Consider the following 17,594-nt stretch of genomic DNA (forward strand, 5'->3'; position numbering starts at 1 on the left):
ACATTGCTGGACATAGACTCACTACAAAAAATACTGAGAGGAACAAGATAGCAAGATTGTGCCCATCCCAGTGAAGAAGAGCTAACAACCCAATGCAGAAAACTGCCCATAAGTGCAATGGGGTAAATCAATTGGCTATAGTTTTGTCATGATTTATCTGTATTTCAAGTGACATTTTCTAGAGTAGCATTTCTGTATTATCATTATTGTTATCATTATTATTGCCCCCTAAGGAATCCCTGTAGGTATGTTTTCCTAATAGCTCCTTCCCAAAACTTAATGCCACAGATATACTGTATACCTCTTTTCATATTGTATGCATATATGTAGGATTTGTTTTAGCACCTAAGAACCAATTTTTCCTCATTGGGGAAAATATAGCTCCCACTAAGATTGCATATTTTGGTCCAGTTTTCCCAGAAGAACTCACGTGAGAAGAAGCCTGAGACAGCATTTGGAAGTGGACCAAAAAGAGGCAGTGATCCAGGAGCTCCCTAACCAGGAGTGTATTATTTTCATTATCCTAGATGAGAAGAATGTCTGGATGAGAACAATGGATATGAGAACATATAGAAGACAAATGTGAGAATTAAGTTTGAAAACAAGGAAAATCAGAAATCATTTTAATTCTGAAATGCCATCAGTGTCAAAAGACTAGCTCATTTATAAAAACTTTTAATGAAATAAAAAGCATTGCCATACTAAATATAAATATTGATTCTAAGAAGCAAACCAATCTCAGAAATTTGAAATTGAAAAACTAAATAATAGAAAATAGGTCATTAAGGTCAAGGAGCAGCAAAATGTTTCTACATTGAGGACTTGGTTGTGTGGTTATGGTATTAACCACCCAGCAGAGAAGTATGAGCAGGGGTGATGATGGACAGTCACACCCCACCGTGGTGCAGTGATGGATTACTAAGTCAAAACTTTCAATCTCCCTATTATAAGATTAAATAAAAAATGAGTCAAGGCTATGCACTTAGACAGACGGGAGTGTCAGGGATCCCACTACACAGGCCATCCAGATCTAAACTGACTAGCATTATATTGCTACCATGACTAAAGCAGTGATGAAAATGATTCTACGATCCAGGATTGAGCACTGATTCCAGGGGCCTCCTGATTGGTAGCATCTCCTTCATCTACTCCATCTCCAAGATTGTCCCTGGGAGTTCCCTGCCTTCCTCCACCCTGGACTTGAGATGAGTGGCCAGCCCATCACCCAGTCCAAACTCTTAGCCTGAGAATGAGATGACCACATGAAGTAAACCAAAACTAATCACCATTACAGTAAATGTCAAGTTATCATGCATTTTGCAATGACAAATTTAGAGTGTATTGGTTATGTTTTTTTCCTACCATATTGAATAACACAGACATAGATCCTTGGGGAAGATAGGAGTGTGGAAATAAGTTTAACAGTAATTGGAAAGAAAGCTGATGAGTAATAGTTTCCTGGGAAATTGAATAGCATAAACCTTAGGGAAACACTAACACGTAAAGATATCTGCCAGCATCAAATTAAGCACTGGGTCACAAAGACAATCCAGAAAAAGACTGAGATCCGGTTGGTGAAAAAGTCTTATATCCTTGGTTATTTGAGCATGACAGCTTGGATAGTTTTATTAAGACCATATTCAGACTTAGTGGGAAAGGATGCTATAAATGACCAGAAGTGGCTCCGAGTGTGAAATTGGGAGCATGTTAGCCACAGTGGCAGGTAGTTGCAGCTTCCAAATTAGTAAGAAGAAAACATTTATATATATTTGCATTGTAACGTCTGACCTCAAGGCTATAGTGGTTATTTAATTTAATTTAATATTTTAAATTTATATCTTTTTAATTTATATTTATGTATGTTCCAGCTGCTTTCCTATCCTTGGGGAATGATAAAATTCATCTAAGGGAGGAAATTGCTTTTACTTAGGGAAAAAAGTTAGTAGAAGAGCAAAAATCTTAGCTGGTCTAAAAAGAAACTGACACTACATAAGCTGAAGAAAAAGAATGACCTCTTTGGACACAGGGACTGAGAGAGATCATATATATTAATTTGGGAGTTCCCTCTGGCTAGATCCCAGAGAAAGGAGTTCTAAGAATATTTGAGAACCAGTGAAAAGGAGAGGTAAGGGAATTCACTCCACTGGTAGAGGATGAGCTTGAAAAGATCAGGGATACAGACGGACATTGTTGAAATGGTTCCCCTACAGATACTGTGACTGAAAATTATAGCCATTGTGGTGTCTGACCTCAAGACCATTTATCTATAATGGCTACTTTAATTTAATTAATTTTTAAAAATAATGTCCATGCTGTTCCTACATTTTCTATACTGAACAACTTTGAACTGGTGACAGCTTGTGGAATGAGTTTAGACCACACTTGTGTTCTCGCTCGAAGGCAAATAGAGGTTTCTGGAGCAGGCAGTAGGCACAGGGGTCATCAAACACCAATTCAGCCCTGGTCTGCAGGGGGAGGGGGCACAGGGATCCCTAGGAGAAAGTAAATGTCTGACCTGGTTGGGAACCCTGGGGAAAAAATGAGATGCCCTGAGGACATTCCACAGATAAGTGGTGTCAGGACTCCTGTGATTTCATCTGGCCCTTGGAGCAAAGGTGAACCCAGCAGACTGGAGATTTGGGAAAGATTCATTTTTCTATGCATTTGCATATTAACATCACAGTTTCAATCGTTTTGCTTTATAAACCAGTATGAATTTCAGTTTCAATATATTTCAATAAGGCACAAATTTTATCATGAATATACAGCCCTAGTGTGAGTTTTAAAACTGGGTATAGACTATCTAATTCTTGGAAAAAGAGAAAACAAAACAAAAATAATCCAAAACAAACAAACAATAAAAGCAAATAACAGTCATGGTCCAATGTGTTTGACTTTAGTATAAAAAAGATAGAGGAAATCTCAATCTGGCTTGAGTTAATTTTAAAATTAAGAGGGTAGTAGTGCAAATATAATGCAGGTCAACAGCCTTTGTAAGGCTCCAAAATCAAATAATTTATATAGCTTTCAACATCACTTTTTCATCTTAAATTATCATACCGTAAACCTATAAATTTCCTAACTCAACTTGTCAAAGTTATTTAAGAAAATAGCATTTTGATGACCATTTTTTATGTAATATAAGTATACAGAGGTACTTTAATTGTTTTCACATATTTATATGAGACAGGATGAACTCCCTTTCATGGAGGCTCAGTGGTGTGATGGGGAAGATAGGAGTCACATTCAGTATTACAAATTATTAACAGAGTCCTCGTTTAGTTACCTCAAATCTCTTAACCTTCCAGAAATTTGTATTCCTCATTTGTAAAATGAGAGTATGGGGCCCTGTTATCTCTGAAATTTTTTTCCAACACAGCCAGGACAAGAATAAGGAATGCTACTCTAGTTCAGCTCTGGGACCTCAAGGTCACACTGTAACAGTAGAAAGTAGGATAATGTAAAATTTTCTTGGCTCTGTATAAGAAAGTTTAATTACCAAACCACCAAAAAGGTCACTGTAGGGTGACATTCCTGTGAATTAGCAGGAATTCCCTGGAAACGACCCATAAGAGTAGTACAGTTACACCATGTTTCTTATTTGAACATATGTCAAAAAAATAAAGCCTTCATGTTTTAATTTGTTTTCCTTTTGGTCCACACAAACAATTATTAGGGACTTAAGGGAGTATGGCCTGGACAGGAGGAAACTCCAAATAGTTTTCTTAAAATAGTTTAAGGGCTGTTATATCAAAGAGAGCTGGGCTGGTGTCGTGCAGCCCCAGAGAGAAAACTCAGAACCTAATGAAATGTTTTACAGGATTTTACAGGAAGGCAGTAGGAGTAAAAAGTTCCCCACAGCTACAGATATCAGTGTTGGATGTGGTCAGCTTGCAGTTGCTGTGGTACAGGCAGACTTGAGAAACAGATGCTGGGATTTTCCAGAACACCCAATGGTGCTGGCTCCAGGTGCTGCCTTCCAACCTTCAGGTCTTCAATCCAGAATGTCCAATTACCAAGTGATTCCACGTTGCTTCAACAAATACATGTGAGTCCTTCAGGAACCTACCAGGTTCCAGGAAATATTGTAAGCATTAGGGATGCCAAGATGAAAATAAACAAAAGCCATACCTTTGAGGAACTCACTAGTAGAGACAGAGCCACTTTAACAGAAAAATGGAGCATGTTTTAGTGGGAGCTGTAGAATTCTCATCGGTCCTCCCTGATCCTCTGGACCAGTGAAGAGACACTTCTGTGGCTCCCTTAGCCTTCTTTTGTCACTTATCACTCCACACCCAAATGACCAGATCAGTTGGATGCCTCTCCATCAGACAGCGTGTTCTTTGTGTTGTTTACAATACAAAAATAGGGAGATACAGTAAGAAACACTCAAAAAATAGTTTCTGCTTATTGAGTAAAAACACAGGGCAAGTCATCACTGCCTTCTTAAGGCATTCAAAATAAGACTCTATAGAGGATGCAATATCCAGGGTGGGTCTTTAAAGGACCTCCAGTTTCCTCAATGTGGAATGGATCTCCAACCAGAAACGAGGATGGAGGGAAGGTGTGTGCACCTCACCAAGGTACAAGTGTATGGTGTCCCAGTCTGAGCTAGGGCCTGTGGAGTGAGGGGCAAGAGGCAGAGTGTTAAGGAAGGTCAGAATCAGCTGTCAAAGTACAGAATGTCATAATAGGTCATTTTGACTTCAGGTGTAGCTAATGATGTTGCATCAGAATCAACTTGGACACCCTTCCATTCTTTCTTCCCAGTCATCACTCCTCCAACACCACATTGTCTGAAATATTACAGCTGTCTAGTAAGCCTTAATATTGAGTACAGTGATTCTCCCACTGTAATCTTCCAGGTCAAGAGTGCCTATGTCTTTCAGTACAAATTTTTCTACTCATCTCTCTCTACAAAAGCCCCTTCTGAGATTTTGGTATGAATAGCATTGTCTACAGATCAATTTTGGGGGAATTTACATCTTTAGTATATTGAGTCTTCTAGTCAATAAACATGTATCTCCGTTTATTTAGATGTATTTTGATTTTTTTCATCACCACTTTGTAGTTTTCAGTATCAAAGTAGTGATGTGTTTTGTTAGATTTTACATTGGGGAGAGGTGATTATACATACAATTATATATTTTTTTATCTTGGGCCCATGTGCTGGTGTATAGAAATATAATGGATTTTCTAGGTGTATTTTTATAGAGTTTGTATAATTTTTCTAATTAAACAATCATGTCATCTGCAAATAGAGATATGTTCTATTTCTAATGTTCCGTTATATATGCCTTTATTTCTTTTGCTTGCCTTATTGCAGTGTCCAGTACTATATTGATGATAGCAGACAACTTGTCTTATTCCCAATCTTAGGAAAAAGGATTCAGTTGTTCATCATTAAGTATAATGTTGGGTATAGATTTTTGTAAATACCCTTCATCAAGTTGAAATAATTCCCCCTTAGTCTTTACTTGCTGACAATTTTCACATGAATGGATTTTAAATTTTGTCAAATACTGTTTCTGCATCAACTGATATGATCTTGTGTTTTTTTTTTTCTTTAGCCTGTTGATGAGGTAGATTACATTGACAGTTTTTAAATGTCAAACCAGACTTGCATTCCTGGAATAAATCCCACTTGGTCATGACATATAATTCTTTTTATACATTGTTATATTTAATTTACCAATTTGTTTTTACACCTATGCTCATGAGAAATTTTGGTGTGTAGTTTTATGTTTTTATAATGTTCTCATTTTGTGTTAGTATTAGGATAACGCTGGTTTCATGGAATGAGTTAAAAAAGTGTTTCCTCTAGTTCAACTTTCTAAAAGCAATATTGTAATATTCATACTGTTTCTTTCTTAAATGTTTGAAAGGATTCACCAGTAATACCATCTGAAACTGATGCCTTTTAAAAAAAATTATTAACTATTGATTTAATTTTAATAGACACATGCATATTCAGTTTGTCTATTTCTCCTTTTGATAGTTTGCATCTTCAAGTATACTGGAAGTATCATGATATACATCACAGTGTTCTCTTATTATCCTTTTAATTTCTGAAGAGTCGCTACTGATAGTCCTCTTTCATTCCTGATTTATGTCATTTCTCTTTTTTCTTTGTAAGTTTTGCTAGAGGTTTGTCAATTTTATTAATCTTATTAAAGAACCAGCTCTTTGTTTCATTGCTTTCTCTATATTTTTTTTCTGTTTTTCATGTTATTAATTTCTGGCTTTATCTTTATTATTTCCTTCCTTCTGCTTGCTTTTAGTTTATTTTATTTGTTTGTTTTTCTTGTTTCTTGAGGTAGGAACTTAGGTCATTAATTTGAGATTTTCCTAATTTCTAATGTGAGCATGTAATGCTACAAATTTCTATGTCATACTGCTTTAGCTGCATCCCACAAATTTTGATATGCTTTGTTTTCATTCCTCTCTTTTAAAATTTTATTTGATAATTCTTCTTTGAGCCATAGATTATTTATAAGTGCATTGTTTAATTTCCACATGTTTAGAGATTTTCCTGTTTTTCTTTCTGCTATTGATTTCTAGTGTGATTCCATTGTGTTCAGAGAGCACATTCTGCAGTATTTCAATTATATTAAATGTGTTGAGATTTGTTTTATGGCTCAAAATATGGTCTATTTTGGTAAATCCTGGAAAAAGATGTCTGCTGTTGTTGAGTGTCATGTTTTTATTTTGATTAAATCTTGTTCATTGATTTTGTTATTCATACCTTCTGTATTCCTGTTGATTTTCTGTCTAGTAATTCTATCAACTTCTGAGAGGAAGATGTTCAGTTTTCCAACTGTCATTGTGGATTTGTCTATTTCTTCTTTCAGTTCTATCCTTTTATGTTTCATGTATTTTGAGGCTCTGATGGTTGGTGTGTACACATTTGGATTGTCAGATTTTCCTGGTGGATTCATTCTTTCATCATGTGTAATGTGCCTCTTTGTCTTAGTAATTTTATTTTTTGTGAAGTCTACTTTATCCTGTATTAATATAGCCACTCCTGCTCTGATTTGAGTATTGTTTGCATGGCATATCTTTTTTTTTTTTATTGTTTTACTTTCCATTACCTCTGTTGTTGAATTTGAAGTGAGTTTAAATGGACTATAGGTGAGGTGTTTTTGTTGTTTTGTTTTGGTTTTTTTTTTTTGGTGTTGTTTTAATCTTTCTGTTCTTTGGTTAGTACATTTAGACCATTTACATTTAAGGTAATTTTTTTTTTTTTCAGTACATGGGCCTCTCACTGCTGTGGCCTCTCCCACTGCAGAACACAGGCTCCGGACGCGCAGGCTCAGCGGCCATGGCTCACAGGCCCAGCCGCTCCGCAGCATGTGGGACCCTCCCGGACCGGGGCATGAACCTGTGTACCCTGCATTGGCAGGCGGACTCTCAATCACTGCACCACCACCAGGGAAGCTCTAAGGTAATTTTTGATATGAAAATCGTTAATTCTTTTATTTTATTATTTGCCTTCTATTTGTTTTCTCTCATTCTCACTCCTCAGTTTCTCCTTTCCTGTTAGTTACTTAGTATTTTTAGAACTATTTTGATTTACATATGTTTTTGAGTGTATCTCTTTGTATAGTTGTCACAGTGGTTGCTCTGGATGTTGAATTATATACATGTACCTTATAAAATTCTACTGATATCAATAGTTTACCACTTTAAGTGAAATGTGGACAACTTTGGCTATCAGATAGTATTATAATTTTGTCTTAAATCCTCAAATATGCTTGATAAATCCAATGAGAAAAGGATAGACCTTTCCATATACCTATATTTTGCTCTTTCCATTGTACTTTGTCCCTTCCTAGTTCTCCCAGTTTCCTTCTTTTATCATTTTCTTTCTGTTGCAAATACTTTTAGTTATCCTTTACCTGAGATTGTTTTCATTTTGCTTTTATTCCTGAAAAATAATTCTATTGGGGGTAGAATCACAGTTTTTAGTTCTTTTCTTTCAGAACTTCAAGGTTATTATACCACTTTCCTTCTCTCCTCTACAGTTTCAATGAGAAATCTGATGTCATTTGAATTGGTGTCTTCCTATAGCAGTGGTCCCCAACCTTTTTGGCACCAGGGACGAGTTTCATGGAAGACAATTCTTCCATGGGCCAGGGGTGGGGGTGATGGTTTCAGGATGAGTCAAGTGCATTACATTTATTGTGCACTTTATTTCTATTATTATTACATTGTAATATATAATGAAATAATTATACAACTCACCATAATGTAGAATCAGTGGGAGCCCTGAGCTCATTTTCCTGCAACTAGATGGCCCCATCTAGGGCTGATGGGAGACAGTGACTCCCAAAGTGTGTTGCTTATATGCAGCCTACTCCGTAATCTTGTTTTTGTTGCTGTCACTGCAGAAAACCCTGCTTCATAAAGATAGGATGTTGGAAATGGAAGCAGGCTTTTCAGTGCATTTGTGGCAATCTCAGGATATTCCGTCTTGACTTTAATCCAGAATGCATAGAGATTTGAAGTTGTCTCAAACATACTTTTAAGGCCACTGTCATTTGCGATCTCAAGTACTTGATCCTCTTCTAGCACGGACAAAGTTGATTCACCTGACTTATTTATAAATGGGTGGCAGATCCATTCCTTCCCAGTTTGGGAGTCTTTTGTGGTTGGGAAGTAATGCTCAAACTCTTTTGAAAGTGGAAATAGGTGATCAAGAACCAGCTGGGAAAAAGAAGGCCCTGGCTCAGTCTCTCAAAATCTCTGCTAATGTTTGAAACATGTCAAAAATCTCAGTGTTCACTCATTGCCCCATAATTCCATTTTGGCTTTGGATGCAGCCACTTTATCTGCCAACTTGAACACAGTGTCACTCTCCCTTGAAGTGACAGACTGAGTTCACTGAGCAGGTTAAATATGTCACACAAGTAAGCAAGTTTTGCGACCCATTCTGTGCCACTGAAATGTGCTGCCAGTGGTGACTGTTTTTCTAAATCTCTGGAGCAGCTCTTGTAACTGAAAAACTCTGGCCAGTGATCTACCTTTAAAAAGCCATCTCACTTCTGTGTATAAGAGAAGATGTGTGTGCCCTGTGTCCATCTCCTCACAGAGCTGCGCAAACAGACGTGAGTTAAGGGCATGTACTTTAATGTGGTTGATAGTTTTAATCACATCCTGCAAAACGTTAAGTTCAGGTGATAGTTTTCAGCTAGCCAGCATTTCTCTATGGATGACACAGTGTGTAGACTCACGTTCAGGAGTGACCTCTTTGACCCGAGTGTATAGGAATGCAAGAGATTTCTGTGCATTAATTTTGTATCCTGCTACTTTATCAAATTTATTGATTAGCTCTAGTAGCTTTCTGGTAGTATCTTTAGGATTCTCTATGTATAGTATCATGTCATCTGCAAACATTCTTTTCTGATTTGGATTCCTTTTATTTCTTTTTCGTCTCTGCTGTGGAGACGAAACTTCCCAAACTATGTGGAATAATTGTGGTGAGAGTGGACAACCTTGTCTTGTTCCTGATCTTAGTGGAAATGGTTTCAGTTTTTCACCTTTGAGAACCATGCTGGCTGTGGGTTTGTCACATATGGCCTTTATTATGTTGATGTAAGTTCCCTCTATGCCTATCTTCTGGAGGGTTTTTATCATAAATGTGTGTTGAATTTAGTTGAAAGCTATTTCTGCATCTATTGAGATGATTATATGGTTTTTATCCTTCAGTTTGTTAATATGGTGTATCATATTGATTGATTTCTGTGTATTGAAGAAACCTTGCATTCCTGGGATAAACCTCACTTGATCATGGTGTATGATCCTTTTAACGTGCTGCTGGATTCTGTTTGCTAGTATTTTTTTTTTTTTTTTTTGAGGATTTTGGCATCTATGTTCATCAGAGATATTGACCTGTGGTTTTCTTTTTTTGTAACATCTTTGTCTGGTTTTGATATCAGAGTGGTGGTGGCCTCATAGAATGAGTTTGTGAGTGTTCCTCCCTCTGCTATATTTTGGAAGAGTTTGAGAAGGATAGGTCTTAGCTCTTCTCTAAATGTTTGATAGAATTTGCCTGTGAGGCCATATGCTCCTGGACTTTTGTTTGTTGAAAGATTTTTAATCATAGTTTCAATTTCAGTGCTTGTGATTGGTCTGTTTATATTTTCTATTTCTTCTTGGTTCAGTCTTGGAGGGTTATGCTTTTCTAAGAATTTGTCCATTTCTTCCAGGGTGTCCATTTTATTGGCATATAGTTGCTTGTAGTAATCTCTCATGATCCTGTGTATTTCTGCAGTATCAGTTGTTACTTCTCCTTTTTCATTTCTAATTCTACTGATTTGAGTCTTCTCCCTTTTTTCCTTGATGAGTCTGGCTAATGGTTTATCAATTTTGTTAATCTTCTCAAAGAACCAGCTTTTAGTTTTATTGATCTTTGCTATTGTTTCCTTCATTTCTTTTTCATGTATTTCTGATCTGATCTTTATGGTTTCTTTCCTTCTGCTAACTTTGGGGTTTTTTGTTCTTCTTTCTCTAATTGCTTTAGGTGTAAGGTTAGGTTATTTATTTGAGATTTTTCTTGTGTCTTGAGGTAGGATTGTATTGTTATAAACTTCCCTCCTAGAACTGCTTTTGCTGCATCCCATAAGTTTTGGGCTGTCGTGTTTTCATCATCATTTTTTCTCAGTATTTCTTGATTTCCTCTTGGATTTCCTCAGTGATCTCTTGGTTATTTAGTAGCACATTGTTTAGCCTCCATGTGTTTGTATATTTTACATTTTTTTTCCTGTAATTGATATTTAGTCTCATAGCGTTGTTGTTGGAAAAGATACTTGATACGATTTCAATTTTCTCAGATTTACCAAGGCTTGATCTGTGACCCAAGATGTAATCTATCCTGGAGAGTGTTCCATGAGCACTTGAGAAGAAAGTGTATGCTGTTGTTTTTGGATGGAATGTCCTATAAATATCAATTAAGTCCATCTTGTTTAATGTATTATTTAAAGCTTGTGTTTCCTTATTTATTTTCATTTTGGTTGATCTGTCCATTGGTGAGAGTGGGGAGTTAAAGTCCCCTACTACGATTGTGTTACTGTTGATTTCCCCTTTTATGGCTGTTAGTATTTGCCTTATGTATTGAGGTGCTCCTATGTTGGGTGCATAAATATTTACAATGGTTATATCTTCTTCTTGGATTGATCCCTTGATCATTATGTAGTGTCCTTCTTTGTCTCTTATAATAGTTTTTACTTTAAAGTCTATGTATGTTGTCTGATATGAGAATTGCTACTTCAGCGTTCTTTTGATTTCCATTTGCATGGAATATCTTTTTCCATCCCCTCACTTTCAGTCTGTATGTGTTCCTAGGTCTGAAGTGGGTCTCTTGTAGACAGCATATATAAGGGTCTTGTTTCTGTATCCATTCAGCCAGTCTATGTCTTTTAGTTGGAGAATTTAATCCATTTACATTTAAGGTAATTATTGATAGATATGGTCCTATTAACATTTTCTTAATTGTTTGGGTTTGTTTGCTCTTTAGTTCTTCTAGCTCATTGTCAAATGTTTCTTGTATTTTCGCCATTCTATTTCCAAGATTTTGGATCATCTTTACTATCATTACTCTGAATTCTTTTTCAGGTAGACTGCCTATTTCCTCTTCATTTGTTTGGTCTGGTGGGTTTTTATCTTGCTCCTTCATCTGCTGCATCTTTCTCTTGTCTTCCCATTTTGCTTAACTTACTGTGTTTGGGGTCTCCTTTTCACAGGCTGCATGTTCATAGTTCCTTTTTTTTTTGGTGCCTGCCCCCAGTGAGTAAGGTTGTTCAGTGGCCTATGTAGGCTTCCTGGTGGAGTGGACCGGTGCCTGTGTTCTGGTGACTGAAGCTGGATCTTTTCTTTCTGGTGGGCAGGACCACGTCCGGTGGTGTGTTTTGGGGTGTCTGTGAACTTATTATGATTTTAGGCAGCCTCTCTCCTAATGAGGGGTGTTGTGTTCCTGTCTTGCTAGTTGTTTGGCATGGAGTGTCGAGCACTGAAGCTTGCTGGTCATTGACTGAAGCTGGGTCTTAGTGTTGAGATGGAGATCGCTGGGAGAGCTCTTGTTGATTGATATTACATGGGGCCAGGAGATCTCTGGTAGTCCAATGTCTTGTCCTCGGCTCTCTCACCTCAGAGGATCAGACCTAACAACCATCTGGAGCACAAAGACCCTGTCAGCCACCTGGCATAGACAACTGTGGTAAAAATCTGACTGGTGTCTTGGATTTTTCTTTGCTGGGCAATTTATCCAAACCAGTTTCCCTTTTTCAGAAATACAGCAAGCCAAAATGCTGAGACATCTGAGGTTTGCAGTGAATAGAGGGCTCCAAATTCTGGAAGTCCACACTCCAGAGGCCTTCCTTCTCACATGCTGCCTCTCCCCTTCTGCTGTTCTTTTTTTTTTTTTTTTAACAAAATTTGAGAAATTTTCAGCCATTATGTCATCCAATAGTCTTTCAGCCCTACTAAATCCTGTCTTTCTGGCACACTGATGATATGACTGTTTTCAGATCAGATGTTCTAGTATTCTATCCTCGAGTTTACTTATTCTATTTTTGTCATCTCCACTCTACTACTGAACTTATCAATAGAGGGTTTTTAAATTTCTGCTATTGTATTTTTCAGTCCTGTAATTTCATTTGGGTCTTTTTTTAAAATAAATTAATTTATTTTTTGGCTGTATTGGGTCTTCATTGCTGTGTGTGGGCTTTCTCTAGTTGCAGTGAGCGGGGGTTACTCTTTGTTGCCGTGCGTGGGGTTCTCATTGCGGTGGCTTCTCTTTGTTTCAAAGCATGGGCTCTAGGCTCACAGGCTTCAGTAGTTGCAGCACATGGGCTCAGTAGTTGTGGCTCATGGGCTCTAGAGTGCAGGCTCAGTAATTGTGGTGCACTGGCTTAGTTGCTCTGTGGCATGTGGGATCTTCCTGGACCAGGGCTGAAACCCATGTCCCCTGCATTGCAGTGGCAGATTCTTAACCACTGCACCACCAGAGAAGTCCTGAAGAATTCTTTTTATTTTGGTTGTGCCAGGTCTTAGTTTCAGTAGGTGGGCTCCTTAGTTGTGACTCCAGGGCTCCTTAGTTGTGACATGTGAACTCTTAGTTGCAGCATGCATGTGGGATCTAGTTCCCTGACCAGGGATTGAACCTGGGTCTCCTGTATTGGAAGCATGGGGTCATATCCACTGCACCACCAGGGAAGTCCCTAATCTGGGTCTTTTTTATGGTTTCCATCTCTTGTTAAATTAGTTTTTTTTTAAATTATTTGTTTCAAGAGACTTTCTATCAGATTGCCATAGCATTTTTTGACAGCTGCCTTAAAACTTTTATCAGATAATGCTAACAACTTATGATATACTGAGGGTTGTTTACAATATTTTTTAGTACTGAAAAATAGCACTTAAAGTCAGCGTATAGGAGACTATTGCATATTTAGCTGAGAGGTATAATGAAATCAGAAGAGTATACATTAAAGAAAATTCAACTTCTTAAGGTTTTAAATAGTAAAATAAATTTATAACTTGATGGATAAAATAAGCAATGTACAGGGAAACCTGTGTCCATGCCCCAGTAATATCCAAGAGATGTTTTATAATTACACTTTATAATTACAGTCAGAAGCTAATAGATGGAGGGTGGTGAAAAAATTTTGAAAGAATCTCCTGACTGGTAACCAAGTACAGAAGAATAATGCTGCATATATGAGGCAGAGGATTAAAGAGTAAAAAAAATTGCAAGTTTTCATGGGAGGATATGAAAATAGGCTGAAGCTCACAACTATTTTTAAGAGCAAGTAGGAAGAAAATTTAGAAGGAATCTGAAAATAGGGCTGGAGCCCAGTTTTTGTAGTTGTTGTTACACCTCTTTTGTTCTGAAACATGGAGCAGCAAACCTAATTGAAAACATCAGGTATAATTTGTCATCAACTTTGGGAACCATAACTTAAGTACAGGTGAGAGAACCAGCATTGTGTCTAGGAGAGGACAGCAGGAGAATAAGAATGAAGCAGAGTGAATCCAACAGTGTCTAAGGCAGGGGGAGTCCTGGTCCTATAGCACCTTCAGAATTCTGGATGGCAGATCATGGTACAAGTGTACCCTGAGAATGTCCATCTCCTGGAGTTGACCCTGAGCATGTTGGTCATACAAATGCACCTTTTTCACTTGCCTTCAGTTTCCTCCTGTTGTACATTTCCTCAGTAGCAACATCAATCCCTATATGTTGAAAGTTAGACCAAAATAAATATGAAGGCAGCATGTGCCTAGTGTGTCCAAATTGAGAAATAAACATTTTTAGGGATTTCTGCATTCTGGTAAGTTTTTCCAAGTTTCCTAAATATTGTACATTTAGTTTTAGTAGGACATTATGTAGCATGATGTTTGCTGGACAAGGACAATAAACACTGACAGAAGCCTTGCTGACCTCCCAGACATTTTACAGAAGAGCCACAGTAATGTTAGAGGACCTGGAAAAAAGCACTGTAGGGCTGAGTTCCACAATTAAAGCCACACTTCTTCCTCCCATCAGGGTTGCTCTAGAGCCAGTCCATCTCAGGCAATGTTGTAAGCAGATTACTTCTCCACCCACATCTCCATCTCTTGGGCTCTGACCTCCACACCTACATTTCTAGATGCCTTCTGGTACCACCCTCTGTGTGGCCGTCAGGCACCTATAGTTCCAAACTGAAAAGACCATTTTTCCCCCCAAATTCATTACTTTCAGTTCTGTGTTTTTCTTAGTTTTTTGTATGTCTATTTGTTATCCAGTTAATCACAGGGCCTAAGTGTTCACATCTGTCTTCACGCTCCAACTTGCCACAGACAAACAGAACTTGTCTTTCCTGTACAGACAGGCTGATCCTAGCACCCACCATCTACTTAGCCAACTCTCTCACACCAAGCCAATATTCCCCTACCCTAAATCATCCCAGGACCAGGTACCAGACAACCAGAGACCACCCGTATGGCCCGAAGCCCTCTGAAATGATTCAGACTCGCCAATCCTAAATTGTTTACTCTGCCTGCCTTATCTTTCCCAGGAAACTCCAATAACAGCTCTTATTCTCTCTCCTCACTCCTTCTGCCTCCTGACTGACACTGGCTCTTCCCCCATGTGGCCCTGTGTGGCGTGGCATGCTCCCACCTCTTAGGAAATGTAAGTCACACATTTTTCTTTTAATAGCGTTGGCCTTTCCATGTCCTCACCCAGGCACCTCCACAAATTAAAATCCACAAGTACAAATGAGACACTCTCCTTTTGTGCCATCTCAGCACAAAGTTTAGGGTGAAGCATATCTGAATTTGTCAGTGGAATCTTAACCTTTCCAGTTATGGCCTGTGTAAATTTGCTTGACTCTCACCTTCCCCACGAGGGCCTGACGAGGTGATAGACGTGAGTGTATGGTTTAAATGCAAAGAGACACACACTGTCAGACAGAGAGGATTTCAGTCCCCACAGGCCATAGGTTACAGGAGATGGTATCTGTCTTTTTGATCACTGTAACTTGGCACCATTTCTGCCACAAGTACAAGTTAAATGGTTATATAATCACATAAATAAAAACGTGGGGATGAAGCCACCCAGATTCTCTTCATCCACAGGATGTTGAAGAGGTCTGAAACTTTGATTTTGCTTTCTACTTATTGTCAGTTGTGGGATCTTACAACTTAGTGATTATTCTGTGGGTAGAGTTTTAGCACCTTTACTGCTAAGCTCATAAAAACAGCAGTGATGAGGTTAGACCAGGCTCAGGGCTTAGAGTCTAAAATGGTGTTACTCATCCTAGATGATGTGTCAAAACGCAGGTGTCACCCAGTTCCTTGTCCCTACATCCTCCTCCCCCCCATGAGGACAAAAAGCAGAATCCCAACCTCTGTCCTGCCCAGCCTGAACCCTTTGTCCAGTATATGCTGTGAACACAATGCAGAGCTAACTGCAATGAATATTTTTGTGTGTGGATGTGTGTTTGTATGTGTATGTGTATGTGTATGGTGTGTGTGTACACAAGTGTGTGTGAGGTATGTGGATGTGTGTATGATGTTGTGATGTGTGTGTGTGCTGGATGTATGTGCATGTCTGTATGTGTGTAATATGTGTCTGTATGTGTGTATGTGTATACGTGAGTGTGTGGGTGTACAAATGTGTATATGTGTGATGTGTGTATATATATGCATGTGTGTGCATGTATGTGGTGATACTTGTGTTTCCTGTGGCTCTCTGGAGAGCAGGTGTTTGGTAACCTGCTAAAGATGATAGAGCTGATGCTGGGGAACCAGGCCAGGCTCCCACACAATCTCCATCTGGCTCCCCAGAGAGACCACACTAGAGATCAAGTCTTCTTGGAGAGCTCTCCTCCAGGTCAAGGGGCAGGAAGCCAATGCACCCACCCTGGCCAAGAGGGAAACCTCTAGTCCACAAGGGGGTGACTCTAATCACAGTGGGTTTCTAGATGTTCTTCTAGCTAGGAGGGCTGAGGCTTAGGGGGGCTCTTCCACACAGGTCTCGCTTTGGTTTGTTTTTTTCCTGGTTAGGTCAAGGTCAAGGCAATTTAGTATTAACATCTGGCTTTCTGGAATCCCACCCTCCCTAAGCACATATTTTAAAGAAATGGTTCCTGAAATGTTCTGAACCACCTTGTTAACTCACATACCAAGTGAAAAACAAAACAATTCTAGGGAGGTTTCACTTGAAACCATAACCCATCCTCTTCTTATCTCGTTCTTATAAGTATTGCTTGATTCTTCCTAAATTCCTGAAGTGGAGTTTATTACAAAGACCATTTATCTGGACTAGGGGTATTTCTATACAATTTTGTATGCTTTCCATGGAAAAAGTGAATAGAACTGTGTTAGACTATTACCGTTGTAAGGATTAAATGTCAAATCTGCCTTTGTGAATTTGCATGGAAAATGTATCCCTGCATGGCATTCTTTCCCATCACAGAAAACTTTGCTTCTTCACACCTAGTCCTGGACCTGGAAAACTAATGTCCCCCTGGATATCCCCAAAATAATCAGTGCGTTCAAATATACTGTGTTGGTTTTATCTGATAAGAAATGAATGAAAATAAAGTGTGCTAGAATTTCAGACTTAGAAGGAAATGTATGGTCTCCTAGTTATGCCACATTCTCAGCATCAGAACATGGAAGGGCCTGCTTGCCAAGGTCCCAGCTACACTAGCCGAGCTCCTCTGCAACTTTCTGTCCTCAGATGGCCCCTCTGTCTGCTATAGGTGTGCAACTGTCCCTCAGGAGCCCCCTGCCTCACTTGGGACATTCATACTTGCTTTTCTCTTCCCCTGAACCACTGTGGCCTCAGAAGCTTTACCTCTGCCTCTTAAGCGTCTGCTCAAATGTCAACTTAGAAATAAGGACACCTCTGAACACATCTATTCTATATCTAGAACAGCCATTCTGCACCACACCCCAGATGCAGCACTCCCTAACCCTCAGACTGCTTTTCATTTCTCCAGAGCCTTTTACCATCATCTGAAAAATACATATTTCCATTTAACAATGTACTTTCTGCCACTCTTTGTTTATCGCTATATCTCTATAGACAATAACAGCTGACATATGGAAGG

The sequence above is a fragment of the Globicephala melas genome, chromosome 9 (assembly GCF_963455315.2).
Source record: "Globicephala melas chromosome 9, mGloMel1.2, whole genome shotgun sequence".
In the NCBI taxonomy this organism is placed as follows: Eukaryota; Metazoa; Chordata; class Mammalia; order Artiodactyla; family Delphinidae; genus Globicephala; species Globicephala melas.